The following is an 18,550-nucleotide window of genomic DNA, read 5'->3' on the forward strand; positions in this document are numbered from 1 at the left end:
ACAGCTAGATGGGACAATTGTGAGCATTAGATCTGATCTGCTTTGCACAGGCCACAGACTCTGTCATAGTCATAGTTGCATCAGGAACAATGTAACCACTAGAGCTGGTCTGAACATGTTTCCACTAAAGGTTTTTCCATCAAAATATGTTGTTTCATCAAAGCCAGAACATTTGAGACATTCATTTTGACAAAGTTTTTAACAGGAAGGATTCTGAGGTCCAGTGTGGACTCCCCCATTACTTCCAGACAGAGACACAAATCAAAAACCTGACCTTTTCTTCCAAAAACCAGACACATTTTGACATAACTCCAAAGCTTTTCAGAAAGTTTGGTTTCATTTCAACACAGAATTAAAACACATTTTGAAACCTTGTAAGTTGCTGCAAATGGAATTATCACCTTCCACTTGCTGCAGTGGCCACCCTGCCCTAGCCCCCTGTTTCCCAGGAATGCTTGGAGACGAGCTAGAGCTGCATAGAATCCAAACCCCCATAAAGTCTGACGGGTTGGGATCTAGTGTTCTGTTCCGCTCACTCTCTGCCCCTGGCTTACCCAGCATTGGTCCTTACTCTCTACATGACATTAGGGATCTGAAGAAACCCTACTGCTGGGTTTCAAGTAACCTTGTTTACTAACTCTACAAACACACAAGGCCTACCTATGTATACACGCCACTGCTTGTTAGGGTGCCCCTGGCCCTCCTTTTTCAGTTCTTGGTTTGCAGACAGAAAGCAGAAGGCCAGAGTTCAAAGCGGACCCAATGCAATCTTTATGGGGCTTAACAAGCAAGTATAAACCACAGTTCTCCACACCAGTAAAGCTTCCTTCCCCCCTTTCCTCCTTCTTGGTAGGCTTAATTATACCTGTAGTGCCCGCCTCCAGTACCCCCCTTACAATTTATACCAGGTTCTGTTCTGAAGGGTCTTGAGTCTAGGAGCTTGGGTGCCACCTTTTTTGTACCCCATGGGAGGGGAAGGGAGCGAGGTTATGTTCTGGCCATGGTCACCTCTTCTTTGGCTTTAGTGTTTCTTTCTTACACCGCCCCCATCCTCTTTGCCCCTTCCAACTGGTTGCTTGCCCTTATTCTGGCGTCTGTCTTGGGAGAGAAGTCCGTGTCTTGCACTCCCACTGTACCTAGCAACACTTTAGCTATACCCCTTATCTTTTCTCACAGTAATAAAAAAACCCATCTGGCTGTAGGGCAGGCAGAAGCAACACACAGTGTCTTTGTTCACATATGCCAACAAGGTTGTAATTCACAGATGACTACATTTCGAAAACCTCAGCTCTCAAGTGGGCAAACAAACCCCACATTCTAACTCAGGCAAACAAACAGGCCCTATCACTACGCTGTCCTGGCAGGCTTCTGCAATAAAAGCCAGAGAGATTCACTGGAGGGCTCCTAAACTATTTACTACACCCATCTTTCCCTTTTCCTGCCGGCCCCTCAATACAACATTCCCAAAGCATTGCGCTGTGTTGTCATCTCCCCTCTTCCATCAGCCCCACTCCCTTTCCCCCATGTGCAGGCCCAGGACTCTGCACCAGTAAACTCAATGGGCATGTTACCATTGACATCAAGACATGCAGGATAAAGCCAGGATTTATAGTATGTAGGGGACTAAAGACCTTTCTGCTCACAGCCACTGCCAAGGCTGTTGTCTGAACCAAGACCAAGCTGTTTTTTAGACAGCACAACAGGAGCCCCTGGCTGCAAAGGTGTGTGCCGGGGAGAGAAGGCACATTATGAAGTGGGGAAGAGGTGTGGAAAAGTCATCCACACACGCTGGCTATGGCAGCCCTCAGGAACGGCCCCAATGGAAGGGTCAGGACTGGCCACTGTTGCTTGGTTTCTCTGTTCAGACAGATCTGGCTCTGGATTCCTCTCACTAAGGCCGGATGTGCATAGAGATTGCCTTAGAGCATTGGATGATGAGTATTATGGTAACATGGGTGGCAACTCAGGCACTGGGAGGAGGCGTTTCCGAGGTTAGATAACAGAGCTGATCCAAACAGTCCAAAATTCAATTTTTCAATGAGGGGGGAAAATGACCAAAATTTGCCATTTATTTTTTATTTTTCAGTTTTCGAGCATCTCCGTTAGCTAAACTGGCCCTGTCTTCCGCTTAGCTGGGGAAGGCTAAACGTGATTAAATAGAGGCATCTCCTCTTGTTGCCAGGCACTTCATCCATGACCATATTTACACTCCTGTTCTGAAAGACAGGCCTTCTGCTAACTGGTGTGTGAGTCTGCTTGTGCATTTTCATTAACGGTATTTTTATCCCCCCAAGGAGCTGGCACAATAGACGGTGGCTGCTGATTTGGCAATAAAAACACATTTAGGCTTTTGTTAAGAAAAAAGGCATTTTTTTTGCTTGGTAAATCAAAATAGTCCCTGCAGATCTGTTACAGGCCACAATATAAATCCTTCATAGTCCATAGACCTGGCAGACTGTAATTGTAATGGCTGGCAAGAGTCGGAGGCCAATAAAGTAATGGAGAAGCCCATCCTTTGCCTTTCCTAGGTGGTCTGAGCATTTTCCTCATCCACTGAAGATCTGGGAGATGCAGGTACTCCCCGCCAGACCCTTTCTCAGCTGAAAGAAGGCATGTTACATCTCTTCTTTGGATACTAGGAAGTATATTTCCAGGTTTTGTGTATGTGTGTGTGTGGAGGGGGAGGGGGATTAGACTTGCAACTCCCATTGGCATTAGTGGGAATGATATAGTTAAATCCATGTGCATTGCTTTGAAAAGGTGCCCCTCTGTAGCTTTCTGTCCAAGAACTGTCATGGGTGGCTGCTGTGCACATCCTTAGAAGTCATTTCCAGGCCAAATCCCAGGTGTGGAGGTGGAAAAGTGGGAGGAAAGGGATTACCGGAATGGAGCCTTTTGCTCCATCGAGTTTCCATGTCACTCTAAACCTCAAAAGGTGTCTCTCTCTCATAGGGTCCATATTCAGCTCTGAGTAATGCTTTTGCTTTATGAGATGGAGAATGCAAGCACTAGGGTTTGCTATGGCTATTTTATACCTTGGGTCAGGAGGAAGGATGTTTTAGGGCACCTGGTTTGATTCTGGCTGTGCCCTGGAAGGCCTGCGTGACCCTGGGTAAATCAGTTAATCTACCTTCTGTCTCCATTCCCCAGCTGTAAAGTAGGGATGATATTTCCCTGCCTCTCTAGGGTGTTGCGAAGATAAAATCCACTAATGACTGTGATGGACTTGGGTACTCTGGTGACAAGGGCCCTGTGAGTACCCAGACAGATAGAATAAAAGCTACATGGAAACAGCAGAGTTCTAGTAAAGTCGCATCAGCAAACCAGGTTGCAAAAGCATTTGAGAACAGTGGGAACTCTGCAGTCTATCCTTTCAGAGACAGCTCTTTGGAAATTGATACAACTTAAAATCACATCCCACTGCGGTGTGACTATTTCCTTCTGCTAGTTTTAAATTTGGAAAGCCCACGTTCCAAGTGATGTTTTTCTGAATGTTCTGCAGTCAGTGCTCCATTTACAATGGAGACGTTAATCTATTTTATGCTTCAGCTTGTGAGTAATAAATTCTATTGGTATTAGTCATATTTCAAATGCTTACCTTTCAAAACAGCATTGGATTTGATAGGATAATCTTCCACTAGACACGTAGGAAGTTTTCATTGAGGGACTTAGTCCTCTTGGCAAATTATAACTTGGCACACTTTGTACTGCTACATTGAATGCTTTTGTTATGGAGGTGTTTGAAACTTCAAGTGCAGGGAATCAATAGCCACTTAGGGGTAGATTTGAAGCCAACAATAGATTTTTTCCAGCATTTTGTGAAATCCAAAGAATACTACAAGCACTTTTGTTTTCTGATGGAAGACTTTTTCCATTTCTGACCTTAGTTTCAAAGGCTTTTCCTTTTTAGGCATTTTGGGCTGTGTCATTCATACCCTCGCACAACTCCTCCATTTCCAGCTCTGCAGAATAAAGTCCTTCTTGACGATTGACAAGACAGATGAGATGAACAAGTCAATTTATTTGGAAAATGACAAAGTGGCACTTGTAAAAAGCTGTTTTATCTATAAAGGTTGTCACATGAGCAGCAGGTACCTAACTGGTACTTTTATTAACATTCTCCCATATGTTTCTCATGGCTAAAAAAAGAAGGGTCTCCTTGACTGGAAAGTGATGGTCTCCTCAACTCTTTGATGCTGCTGCTGCTGTTCAAAAACATTTAACCTCCATTATTTCCTGAATACACAAATCCAGCAGCTCTGAGAAATAGAAAATACATTGGTTTAAAGACTAATTTTTATTTCGTACATATAGAATTGGGTCTAAGAACTTTCTGTGCCCAAGACATGCTGCAGCTGGGCTGGAAAGAGTTTTCCTGTCCCATGAAAATTATCAAGATTTCAAGAATTTTTCTCGCATTAGGACAAATTTTTGTCACATTAGGACAAAACAGAGACCCTTATTTATTTATGTATTGGTGGAAAAATAGGATGTGGGAGACAAGTCCAGTTCTGATTCAGAATAGGGACTTGAACCTAGATTTCCTACATCTCAGGTGCCCAGCCTAACCACAGAATTGCTAGCTATTGTAGGGTGGGATGCTCTCTGAAAGAAAATCCATCCTGCACCTGACAGACAGTTTTGATTAAAGTTTCAATTTCAACAAATTAGTATTTTCCAACAAAAAATTTTTTTGGCAAAAAATTCCTGACCAGCTCTACTGCAGCCCTCCCTCTGACATAACATTTTAAACAGCTTCCTGCTGCTGAAAGTGGGTAGGAGATGGGAGGGAAGAGAAAATCAAGTTTGTACCATGACAGCGAGACAGTCCTCTGTCATTCCTGCTAATGTATCAAAGAGTCTATTCTCAAAACAGGGCCAGAACATCCCATGATTAAAGTAAATCTAAAATGTGGAAGGAGGAATTGTTGGCATAGAGAAAACTGCTGTGGAACCTGATTAACATAGAATAAAGTTGTTGGGTTGGTACATGGTAAAAATCGAAGCTGAATACAGGAGTCAATTATTAGCCTGAAAAAGTAGGGCTAGCTCAGCCTTCGGTGGGAATAGATGCAAGATGAACATGCAGAGACTCCCTAGAACATTGTGAAAAATCCATTCAAAGGTCTATCTAGTTCCTGTGCGTTTGAGATGAGGATAGAGCTATTCAAGTTACTAGCTAGTATTTAACACAGAATCTTGAAGTCTATATAATAAAGTAAGTTTTTTTATGTACATTGGTACCTAGAGGCCCCAACTAAGATTAGGACCCCCTTGTGCTAGGTGCTGTACAAACACATAATAAGAGGCACTCATTGGCCCAAACAGCTTGCCATCAGAATATGAGAGACAGACAAAAGGTGGGAGGGGAAAGAGGCACAGAAAGGTGACATGACTTGCCCAAGGTCATCCAGTAGATGCATTTCATTGATACTTTTCTTAGACAGGGGGAAATAGAAACTGTGACCCATCAGAGAGGTGCAGGAAGATAACAACAAGAAAAGGGCAAATCCAAAGCACAGGAGATAATACTGAAAGCAACTAGCCTGCAAAAAGTTTTAGGCCTGCAACTAGATAAGAGAGAGAAACAGAGGTCCTGAAGGGTTGGGAAGCCTTGCCTCCCTGTTCTGAAATAAGGGACAATGGATTTAAAAGACTCCTCCTCTCAGCAGTGCTGGCCCAAATATATGTCAGACATTTTTACTCTGTCCCTTGCAGGGTCCTTTGCAGCAGTGCAAGACGTGGATGTGAAAAGAGACTCATGCTGTTTCACACTCACTTTGCATTGGTGGAAATGCTTACAGGGTAGCAACGCCAGGCCCTTCATGTTTTGCACCCAAAAAAATGTAACAGTTGAAACAAATGAGTGCTTTTTAAAAAATGGATTCAGGGAATCTCGAGCGCTGTGAGTACAGGGCTTGGCCAACTGTCTGTAGAGCCTGGATGGTGCCACCGGTCACTGCTGTGGGAAGGAGAACAGCCAGGTGCCTCAGTCCCCTTTTAAATTTAAAATATGCCACCCAGTTTCTAGCGTGAGACTCCCATGCAAATGGTCCCTGCAATATTCAGACCATTTGGGCTCCTTCCTTGTGCTGTTTCTAAGTTTGAAGAATGCCTGCTGGGTGTAATTAATATTCCTCCTCCTACACTTACCATTACTCCTGACAGTAAAAATTAAAACATGAGCTTCTCTTCATTCAACCCCAGCCCACGGGAATTAGATTGCACAAAAAAAGTTGCTAATAAAGCAAAAGGCTTGTAGATCTGTATTCAGCCAGGCAAGGTGTAGTTTTCATTCAGTTACCCCGATGGATAAAGGATCTCTCACCTCATCGTGATTGGATGCTTGACAGTGGCACTGTTTAGCCTTGTTTGGAACGAAGTGACAACAGACTGCACTTCTGAACCAGCTTACACTGTTGATTCAATTCCCTCTCTGTCATGGTACGGATATCTGCAGTATATTGCAGTCTTCCTAGTACCAGTCAGTGTTGCTATGGGCACTGCTGCCTAGGAGCAGAGAATAAGACAGGGAATAAGAGAGGCTGTCCCAGAACCTTCAAAACTAAGCTACTTATTATGCTGCATGCTTTTTGTTTCAAATTACCTTTCACCATAGAATAAAGTTTTATTCTTATTCTAAGCATTGTTGACAGATGTGTTAATTCATGTATTTAAATCGATGTTTAATAACCAGGCAGAAGCCGCATCTAAATATAAATCATTATTCTAAACAGGCTATTTAACATTAGACTCATTCTTATGCTTTATTAAAATGTCATTTTCAGCACCTATTGTCAGTTTGGATTAGCCAGAGTGGCTTTGTAAAGGCTTCCAAAAGAAGGTAACCTGAGGGTCTCACAGAGGTGTGTGGGTGTGTGTGTGTGGATGTGTGTGTACTCAAATGTGTGACACACTTAACTTTTGATTTTCCTGTGACTCAGTCATTCGTGCCACAGATCAAACTACAGGATTTACACAAGTGACCCAATGACTCCTCCTGACCTACTTGTCCTCAGCTCAATATATCTGTGGTAGCAATAAATTAGCTTCCTGGAGAACTGCCTCTGTTTCCACGACTTGTAGGAATCAGATCCCCAGGAGGTATTCCAGGACCACAGGGGGCCTTGTGCTGATTGACCAAATCACAGGCAACAAATGGTCAGGTAAGAGGATGAGTAGGCCCGGAAGTAGCTGGGAGAAAAGAGCTCTCTCCTCTCACTAACTGGGATGAGATTTTTGCAGCCAAAAGCATTCCACCCAAAATCTGTCTTCAAATCAGCTGGTGCCTTGGGATGAATGGCACAGTGCCCCTATGAGATTGGAGGGTGGATAAGGGTTAGCTGGTTGTAGCTCATCCCTGAGGAGATTAATGTGGGTAGGATGGGGAAGCAAGAATGATATTGGAGCCTCCAAGTCAGGGAGTGTGTTCATCATTTGTTACATAGGTCTGCAGTGTAGAGTCTTCTTACATCTGGAGTTCCTACTGGATAGGAATTCAACAAACACTTCAGGAAGGGAAGCAGACTTAGGGAAAGCTGGTGTTTGATCTTGGGGACCACAGGGTCTTCATGATGTCATAAGCAGACAGGCAGGGCTCTCTTGCTTTCTCTCATCCCTTTAGGATCTCACTTTTGGACTTCTTTGCAGGATGGGAACCTGCTGTGGGCCCAGGGGAGGAAAGAGCAAGAAGGACCCACCCTTCATCTCACTCCAACACTCTTGAAATTTTGCCACATCCAAAAGGATATATCTGCATCAGCTCCATCTTCTCCTTTGGGACATTTCTCTGTGGGGTTGTACTAGCAACCACAGAGAACCACAGGGGAAGAATCTGATGGATGCAGACCAATAAGAATTGCCATGGTGGAGCACATCAATGGTCCATCCAGACCAATGTCCTTTCAGCAACAGTGGCCCGTATTCAATGCTTCATAAGGCAGCACAAGAATCCATGCAATAGGTGGATGTGGGATAACCTGTTACCAGAGAATTTTCTTCCTATCCCCCAATAGCTAGAGATTGGTCTATCTCCTGAAGCACGAGGGTTTATATCTACTCTGTAGTTATTGGATATTGTTCAGTAGAAACTGTTACAATGCTGGATATTTGTGTCATCCATTTAAATGTCCAACCCCTTTCTGAATCTGGGCCTCAGTAGTCATCCCAGTGAGCAGGGTCCTTGGCTCTCATGCCCCTCCTGGAGAGTCCAACGCCTGTAGGCTTTTGCTGGAGCCGTAGGGACGTAACAACTTCAGGAACCGATAGCAAAAGTGGGCCATCAGATCTCAGCCTTCACAATCAGATGAAGGGAGAGAGGCAGCCTCTTGTGGAACTAGGTCCTGGGCTTTGTAGCTCACAACCAACACCCTGAATTGCACCTGAAAGCAAACAGGCATGGGTTTGGGGACACCTTCTGTCCTAGTGTCACTCTTACAAACAGGATTGTGTTTACACCAGCTGCCCTTGGCTCTGCATAGAAAGATTGGCTAGGCTTACAATCAAATGGTGGACTTACAACACACGGGTGTTATAATAGCCACTAAAATTGGCCCAGGTTCATCGGATAGGAGTTTGATGGACCTAATTGGTTTCCAGGAATCTCTGAGCTATTGGGCTGCTTATCCAGGCTTTTTAGTTCTCTCAAAGAGAGTAAGATACAAAAATCCTGAAAAAAAGAAGCAAAATGGTGCAAAGCTAAAAGTGAACTGCTTTAAAACACTCACAGGGACCTGAGGAGGGTCACATCAGTGTCATTGTCAAAAATGAAACTTTACAGGGAATTGGAGGGATAGAAATTAAAAAAAATCAATTTGACTTACAATTAGAATCTCTGATGGCTGCCGCTCATGCTCTTGTTAGAGCATCATTCTCCAGTTCTGCTCAATGTATCTTCAGGATAGGAGCGGAGATTTAATTTACATCAGCTGAGGAACTGCTCAGTCGGCTTAGCTCCATTGATTTAAGGCCAAATTCTGATCCCAGTCAAGTCAAAGGTAACACACTGATTTATTATTATTATTATTATTATTGCAATGGGACCAAGATTTGGTTCTTCATGCAGCATTTGCTTTTTCGATGTTTTTGTGTTTCCCAGAGATAACATAGGATGCGCAAATCCTGAAATAAGGAAGCAAAATGTGCAACAACAAAAGCAAGTTGCTTTAAAATGCTCTCAGGAATAAGCCACGAAATACTGGAGAGAATGCAGGAAACTAACTGGGCCCATCCAGGCTCTACTGGGGACCACTGGAAATGTCCTATACTTTAACAAGGTTATGCTCTGATCTCAGTCTGGGAAAGGTGAAGAACTGACCATGGCAAAGGAGGTAATTTTACACCTTCACCCAGATCAGCTGTAAATCCATGTAGCTCCATCCAATGCAGTGGCATAAAAAGCAAAGAGTCAGTCTGGAAGACTATGCTTCACCCTTTCCACATGCCGTGTGATACAAGTACATGGGTTTTGTGTTATTCCAGGAGTTATTTTCAGAGAAGTGATGCCAGTCCATTCTCTAAGGTTGCTATCTGCAGTTTACAACTGAGGTACACTGACATTAAAGGCTTAGTCCATAGCCCATTTAAGTTAATTCAAAGTCTTTCCATTGATGTTAGTGGGGTTTGGATCAGGACCTAAGTAATTTGCATGAGGTCACACTGAGAGTCCATGGCAGGGCCAAGAATAGCTCTGAGTGTCCTGGTTCCTACCTGCTTTGCATCCTGGGTAGTAACACCTCAGCAGGAAGAAGGCAGAAAATGTTACCAGCTCAGAATGATGTTTTTTACACCCAGTTTGTGCTGGTGGACATGACTGAACAAGGCACAGGGCAATGGGGAAAAAGAACCTAGATGTTTTGAGTTGCAGTCTAATGCCTCAGCCGTAACACATGGGCATTAAATTTTGCTCTGAAATTGGTATGTTCCATGATCACTCTAATTTGGGAGCAGGAGGCTATTCCACAGATATTGTGCCACCAATGAGAAAGCCTTACTCCTTTTCCTGGGAGTTTTATTCTTGGCTCAGCCAACTGCAACATGTCTGATGGACCTACTATGGAACCTGGGGGCTCACTGTTGTTAACCTTTTGCCATGATGAAAATTGACCATTTAACCCTTATGACCTTATCGCAACCACATCTGCGATATCTTTGGGGACCACATTGTATTAAGTGTATGAATGGTTTAGGTGGGCCAGGACTGTGTGCAGTTCGGTGGGGGAGGGTTGCCAGAGCTCTGCCAGGAACTAAGCACAGTGGGGGGATGATTAAGGTGAAGAACTCATGTTTTCAACACCTCCACAGAGGTACGTGCCACTGGGGAGGCCTGATTAAACTGGGTTTTCAGAGACCAATGGACAAAGAAAGGGCAAAGAGACAGCAACTTCTGTCAAAGGGGGCCCCTCAACTCTTGCGGAAGAATTGGAAGGACTTTGTCAAACTGATGGTGAGCTTTTAGCATGTGAATAGGAACTTTTATTGTTCTTATGTTTTCTCTGTAATGCTTTTACCTCAATAACAAATGTGCTTGCTTAGAAGGAGATGTGTGGTAACCTGCAACTTCTGGCAATACACTGCTCATTGCCCTTGGAGAGAAAGCAACCTATAGATGGTGGCCTTTAGGCTGATTGGTTTGCTGGGGATATTACCATGTAAAGCAAGGAGCTGTGCAGTCTCAAAATCCTGGTCAGGAGGGAGAGATACATGGGTCTGTACCCAAGATGTGACAGCTGGGAGCCCTTAAGAGGGGGACCTTAGAGGGACCCCAGAGGAGGAATACAGATAGAGTTACCCTTGAAACTGTGGCAATCCTACTCTTTGCTTTCTGTCTGCTAGCCAGTTTTTGATCCATGACAACACTTTGCCTCTCACCTCATAAAAAAAGATGAGAAATTCAATGGCTTCACCATCCAGCCATCTCACTGGGTTACAACATATCACCAAAAACCAAACTGGAGAATTTGCTTCATTTCTAATGTGTTCCAAGAAGTGTCTTTTGTGATAGCATTGTATAACTTGCGAAGGATCTAAGGACTCTTAAAATTTTAAAGATCACAAGACTAGTTTTAATTGCACCCCTTTCCCTTCAATTAGCACCTCCTTTTAGAGCTGGGAACTCAAAATAAGTCACTAGAAAGTAAGTAGCAAAAGCAAGCCTGAAAAAATTGCTGTTTTATGGCAGAATCTGTATTTAAAAGCCAGGCCACATAGCTGTTATCTGCAACAAGAAAGACACTTTACTGTGTTCATCTGTCAAGTTCTATTGCTTTCTTTTTTGTGTTTTATTTATTCTTTAAATGGAGCTATTCCCATAGTAATACAAGCACTATAAATTATCCATCTGTGATGCATCATACTTTGCTGATGGGTGTTCGATAAAGGAAGCTAAAATTGCAGAATGGGGGCTTCATGTTTTTTTTTCCTCCCAGACTGAACAGGATAAGCACTTTCAAATGGCTTAAAATCTTCTATATGTGACACAGTGCAGGGCACAGCCTTGTTAGGAAATGAGCATGACTGCTTACCAGGGCTGGGCATATTAGGGTATGGAGAGAAATCCGGGGTACATTGCCATGACAATTCTAATTGTTCCAACTTCATTCTTCCTGGATGGCTGTGCAGACCTAGTCACTCTAACCAAAAAAAAAAAAAAACCCAAATCATTTCAATGGGTATGCTAAATGTGGAGAAATACACAGCTAACAGCGGGGAACAATTGCACTCTTTTTATCCTTGTTAAATAAAGCCAAACAGAGTAAATTAAGTCTGGCTTTAATGACATTTTTATATGTAAAGGTTGGTATAAAATAACAGAATACAATTTATTTCAACTGTGTAGTCTTTGTTTTAAATTAATTTTTCATGATCCACTTCAATTTCTACATTATTGGTGTATTCATAGAACTCAATTTGCTGCTTGCAATGACAGATTTAACCCGTGCAATTGCCAACAGTTTGGTAGCAGCTGGAAGAGCGCTTTTGGTCGGAAGGTTGAGATTTGGAAATGCTACTTGGATTGTATTTTCATTCAAAATAAAATGAAAAATGCTTTTTTCCCCTCCCAACTGATGTCTATAAACGCTCCATAAATGTTATTCCTCCTCTTAAAGCAGATCATATAGACAGACGTGCCTCCTGTTCTTTTGCAAACATCAAAGCTGCCTTAGTTATTCTGTAAATGTCAAGGTGCTAATTAGCTGAAATAGGAGTCAGCTGAGGACCTATCAAGGCACTTAAAAAAGAAGATTAAATTCAGTAGAAATACAGCAGTGCACAAAAAGCACTGGGTATCCTTTAAATGGTCTGCTCACAGCTTCTGAATGAAGGGGTATTAGTTCTATGCAATAGCTTAGATCCTCTATATAAGTCATGCTGATAACAAGAAGATTTCAAGCATAGGTATAGGGCTTATTGTATGTTAAGGCTAAACACTGGCTGTCCCTCCACTAACCATAGCCAATGGAATTTTGCTGTCAGGGTTGGAGGCGGTGAGGTAATGCAGGGGATGCCATGCCCTTGAGAATAACAGCTCTGCGCCACGATGTCTCTCTGGAGCAGCCCAAGGGGTGGGTATGGCCAGTGGATCTGCCATGAGGGGAAACCACAAACATGAACTCTGTGTGATGTGTTCCGGCTGGCCACGTTCCGCAGCAGAGACTCTGTGCCAAGCTGTCTTGATGTGGGGAAGGATTCTTTCTCCTAGCCCTCTCAGAGTACTTGCATGATCAAGCCCATCTAACTCAGGCTGTGCAAGGACAGAGCGTATCCAGAATTTGGCCTTTTGAATCACGATCCTGTAATAATGTATGCACATGCTCAAATTTATGCACAAGTAGTCCCATGGACTTCAATGGGAATTCTCACAGGCATGAAGTGAAGCATGTGTGTAAATCTTTGCAGGATCAGGGCTTTGGTTGTTCTGATTTATTCATAATAATACCTCGTTCTTATCTAGCACTGTACATGTCAAAGCACCCAAGAAGGTCAATATCATTATCCCCATGTTACAGATGGGGAAACTGAGGCACAGCGAGACAGACGTGATTAGCCCAATTCACCCAGCAACACAATGGCAGAACTAGGAATCAGGTCTCCTGATTTACAGTCCCATGCTCTATTTGCTAGACCACACAGCCTCATCAACACCCCCACGTTGGCATCAACTGAGTAGGGAACTTCCTCCTTCTAGTTTCCTGTTGGCTGTTAAATCTTCCTTGCATAAAACATCCCCTGCTCATGCTGTCCAGCAGATTTCAGTGAACGCTTTATAATTACAATTTTTCCGGTCATATTTTAAGCTTCAGGGCATAAATATCACATAAGTCCTCTTTGTTTAGATGGTGTTGGTTGACCATTTAATTACATAGTAATTACCAGGTAGTGGCAGGGTAATTACATGGTAAGGATCATATCATTACACACAAGTACTTCTGTCTTTCTAACCAAGGTGCAGGTTGGATGGTGATGACTTTTGGATCTACTAAGTGTAACAGCACAATAATTTACAGCAGCGTGTAATTACTGAGTAGATCTATGGTATTTACCAAGTACACTCTAGAGATTACCATTCATACAACAGGCAAGACCGAGGAAGCCATTAAAATGGCTGCCGGTTTCAAGCCATGCAATTATAGGGGAGTAGCCACACAGGCCAACTCTAATAGCCACTCTGAGTCAAATGCCCATGGGGAAAAACAGCAAGAAGCATCTTTGACTTGAAATTCATGTAAAATTGACTTAACTAGCAGTGGAAACCCTGGGATCCACAAGAGTTTGTGGGCCAGTGCTGGGATTGACTCAGGGCAGCTACATTCATGTGAAGTTGGATTAAAGCAAATAGTTTTTTTTTAAAAAAACTTCTCTTCAGCCTTTGGTGTTTCAAATGACCAAATCCAAAGTCATCAGCCTTCTTGTATCTCATGCAGCTGCTTCTCATGAGCAGCGAAGTAGGCTAGGAGCCAGTCTGAAGCTTATGGGGAACCTGGATGTTATAGCAGTGAGCAGAGCTGAACACAACAATAGTAAAGCCAGGGTGCCCAAAGCGCCACCCACAGAAATCTAAATGTGACCCATGGCTGTCTTTCTTCTTTAATATAGTGATGTAGCCAATGGAGATCGTGTGTCCCAATGTACATGGTTCCATCTTTGTCACAGGAGCCTCCTTCAGTGGCTTCCGTACCCATAATGCATACCAGTGTGACATGTGAAGCTGGTTCTGCTTAAGACAGGTTAGTGTGCAATGGCTGGTGTGCACACTTCCATATTCTAGAGCTCTCTGCTTGGCCAACACCACCCAGATACAGAAATGACTGCCAGGCTCCTGGAAAGATGCCAGTATGATACTCCACTGGCAAAAGTTTGGATGGCCCAGTGCAATAGCTCTCCAGAACAGGTTATGAGAGGGATGAATTTAGAGGGCTTCTCCTATTCCTTGGTTGTCCTCTGCCTCTTATATTCCTTCCTTATGCTCTCCCCCACTCTATGGGTATTAGCAGCAGCAGCGTACCAGCTGTCACTGCAGAGGTGTGGCAAACTACTAGCTCAGGCAGACAACAGTCCTATTATTTATTATGCCAGCAGCAGGACTCAACCAAAACTGGGGCTCCATTGTGCTAGGCGCTGTACACACGACTACTGATCTTGCAATCTACTAATGTCTGAGTTTATTTCCCCATGCAGACTAATATGAGGCAATTCCTTTGAATATTAGCTCTACTAATTTTATTTATTGCTACCCATGCCCCAATTAACAATATGTTCCTACCTTTCTCATATCCTCTTCCAGGTGATTCAAGTGCCAGTGTATGTCTATTGACGTGTGATATTCAGCGAATCGACTTTAGCAAGGGTTCTTCTCTGTTCTTCCCTCTAAAAAATGAGAAATTTATTGTCTCCTTTGCCTGTTCATAATCCTTCACTTCAACATGCAGATTATTCAAGCACAAGCAAGGATTTCAGCAATCATACTGGGTTTTGGAATGCAAAAGCAACTCCATGACATCAAATTCCTCTACTGTATCTTCAGAATGCTAAATCCTAACACCGTGGTAAAGAAACAGAGCAGAAAAAGAGCAGCTTGGTTTGACTAGTGGAGCAGTGTATGAATGTGACAGTGTGCCAGTTCTGGAAACTTGGAACCTTGTGTTGTGTGGGAAAGTCTGAATGTTGTAAAGTTGATGCCGTCACTCTGTAGGAACAGAGATAGGGACGTTCATAGAAGGTTGTTGCTGCAGGGTTAATGCCACCAATTCAGCTGCTCAAGGAAAGGAAAGCAGAAAAGTTCAAATTTGGTTGTATCTAGGATGCCTTGACAGCAATGCTACTAGGAATCATGAGAAGTCATTCAGTACATCTCACACTACAGCCCCGCAAAAACATAATTGACTTGGAAAAAATCAATTAAAGCTTTTGAACAATTACACATTCAAATTAGAAACTAAGAGCTGTTCCTAAAACTCTTCCCACTCAAAAACAGATTTCAGCATAATCCTGAGATGCAGAGAGCTGGTTTGTTTTTTTCTCTGTGCATTGCAAAAAATCATTTAGAAAGTAGTAAATCAAGTCACTTCTTTGCAGACTACCTTAAGATTCCTTTGTTAATAGAAAGATGTTTCTGACACCTTCTCTGAATGATACAAAAATTTTCACATCATGGCCCCACGCAAAGATCATAATTATAACGTTGAATTTCTTTATCCATCTTCCAAAATGTCAGCTTGATCCCAAATTAAAAGACTCACTAGAGAATGCCAACAACATCAATGAAATAAATGAGGCATTAAAAAATCTTAAATAGTAAACATTTGCTAAAGGTAGCTGAGAGCCTGACTGAAAGAGGAAATGAGCAGCCAGCAGAGAACAGCGAAGTGACTAGAGCAGTGTAAAGCATGACTGTCCTACTCACCCAAATGACTGCTTACCTGGTCTTCACCAAGCAATGCCCCCTCCCTGATTTTCCCGTTCTCCAGCCACTGCCTTATGTCCTTCAATATTTCCCATCCACTCCTCTTCCCATTATCTGCTCTTTCCATGACTTCCAGCCCATCAGTGTCCACAACGTCTCCTGAACACTCAACCTCCTCCTTCCTTCTCCCTTCTCCATTGACTCAGTTGTTGACTCCCTCCATTCCATGATGTCCATCTTTCTCAACTCCATTGCCTTTCTCTCCGCTCCACCTCACTATGATGGTCCACCCAGCCAACCATCGACCCTAGATTGCCTCACCATCCTGTTTTCCTACACAGCAGATCATCTCAAGTGGAAGTCCTGTAACTATTCAGGACTTCCTGTATCATAAAATTTGCCCCCTCCTCTTATAGCTCTTCCATTTTCCTATAAAAGCACCTCTACTTCTCCAGCCCACATCTGCTTTCTCAGTTACCTTTTCAGCCACTGTCCTGACTTTCCAATCTCTTAAAACCAACCTTTTCTGTGATATTCATGGTAAAACTGCCTAGTGACAATGGCTAGACAGGTGACCTGATAGTGATCCATTAGCATCTGCTACTCCCTTATCTTTCTAAAAGAAAACACAATAAGATGGGAGTATATGGTATATTTAGACAGCCTTCTGGTAGCATTAAGGTAAGAGTCCAAATGGGAAGGATTGTTACTCAGAATGCACTAGTTCAGGGGCAGTATCTTTGGGGTATCCTGTGCGGGAATGTCACTAAACTAACAGAGCTGACTTTGAGAAACTGCCTGCACATAACTGATTGAAAAATTTGGAAATTCTAATGATATTTTTCAAAGGAATTTTGACCCCAAAATGGGAAGTTTTATTGTGGTAATTTTCATTAAAATTATGCCCATTTTTTACATATTCTAGGAAGAGATTTTCAGGAACATAAATGGCAGTTGGGCGCCTACCTCCTATTAACTTTCAAGGGCAGTTAGGTGCCTAATTTCAAGATGTGTCTTTTGAAAATCAGCCCCCATGTCTTTGAGTTGTTGGTCTCAGTACAGGGTTACTAGGTGAAACATAATGGCCTATGACATAATGGAGGTCAGTCTAGGTGGCCTTATGTTTCCTGCTGGAAATGTACCTGAACATGAAATGGAAGGCTCAACAGTTCCATGTCCTTCAGGCTCTTAACCACATAGACATCAATGCATTTCTCATGCATGAAATCAGTCCAGGGTGAGCATGCAGTAGTCATTTTGTGATCTAGCTGTACACACTTTGAACACTTTCAGTGTAACTAACATGATGAGGCATACAGCTCTTCTCATGCCTTCCAATAGGATCAACCAAACAGCCTGAAAAGGCAAAAGGTTTCTTCTTATGTGACTGCAGCTTTTTCTTTTGAGCTGCTATAGAAGAGAGCTTGGAGAGGAGGGAAATCAAAGGCCCAATCAGATGATCTATGCAGGGAAAATATGCAGCAATAGCCACATATATATTCCACAGCAATAGCCACATAGTGGAGTTTCATGTAGAAGATTTCCTGCCCGCTATCTCATTCTGCAACAGCTTCTGCTGCTTTTCCCCTGCACTCACAATGAAGTGTTTGACTGGAACTTCACCACGTTTGTCCAGAGTAGTATAAAGAACAAGCATGTCACTGTTACCCATAGGCATGCGCAGCACATTTTATTAGGGTATGCATCCAAGGAATTTAGGGTGTGCACCCAGGGAAAAACTCAGTTCTACCGGCGGGCCACATTTGAATTACCCGCCGGCGGAATTCTTGCGGCGTCCTAGTCTTCACTGCAAAATCTCGCAGCTCCTTTTTTTTTTTTTTCCCCGGTGGCAGCTCGCTGTGTTCTTTGACAAATCGCGCGCCCTCCACTCTTTCGGCAGCACAGCAAGATGGTGCTGCGGTACACTTCGAACAGATACATGAGCTGGATAAAAAAGGTTCGCGGGCAGAATCCGGCCCACGGGCCGTATGTTTGACACCCTTGCATTAAGGTGTGCCTGGGCACACCTGGCACACCCCGTGCGCACGCCTATGCTGTTATCCACAAACCTTACCAACTAGGCTGACTTGTCAGAGATTGTTCTTTGACAGTCTAGTTGCTACTGTCCCATTAACTATGAAAAAAAGGCACCAACCTCTAAATCAGTATGGTAGTGCTGAAGTGAAGAATAGAAGAACGTAGCGACTGATCTGTATGTTCCTTTGTACTAGTATTAATTCAGTAAGCTGAAATTTAATATCCAATCTCCAAAATTCAGTGACATTCCTACTTTGGTAAACATATACAAGAGATTATATTACGTAAATGCAGATCCCACATGTAGAGTTAAATTTTGCTTCTGGTCACACCAGTATAAATTAATAGATTTGGCTGACGTTGATGGGGTTGCTCTGGATTTGAACTGTTGTAACAGAGTGGAATTTGGCCCCTGGTGTTTATGCATGCATGGCATGAAATACTTTATTTCCATACAAAGTTTTCTGCTAGTTATTTGTCAGTTGGCTGAATCCCCCACAACCTTGTGGTTATACTCGAGTTACTCAGGCTGATCCTTCACCTGCCACTCAGGTTCATAAATAGAATCATGGAAGGACTGGAAGGACCTTGCAAGGTCCCTAGTCCAGTCCC

General features: G+C 43.1%; 1 long non-coding RNA gene across 1 annotated transcript in view; it reads right to left on the bottom strand.

The window, feature by feature from the left end:
• Nucleotides 1–4,013: 4,013 nt before the first annotated feature.
• The window catches only part of LOC137154057 (uncharacterized), a 72,192-nt gene continuing 57,655 nt past the window's right edge, over nt 4,014–18,550 (bottom strand). Inside the window, exons 3-4 of the long non-coding RNA XR_010920051.1 lie at nt 14,762–14,865; nt 4,014–4,259 (exon numbers count right to left, since the gene is read on the bottom strand). This is a non-coding gene — a long non-coding RNA (uncharacterized lncRNA). The remainder of the gene's footprint in view (nt 4,260–14,761; nt 14,866–18,550) is intronic.

Source organism: Emydura macquarii, unplaced genomic scaffold, assembly GCF_026122565.2.
Source record: "Emydura macquarii macquarii isolate MOO-44397 ecotype Brisbane River unplaced genomic scaffold, CSIRO-AGI_Emac_v2 contig_1253, whole genome shotgun sequence".
Taxonomy (NCBI): Eukaryota; Metazoa; Chordata; order Testudines; family Chelidae; genus Emydura; species Emydura macquarii.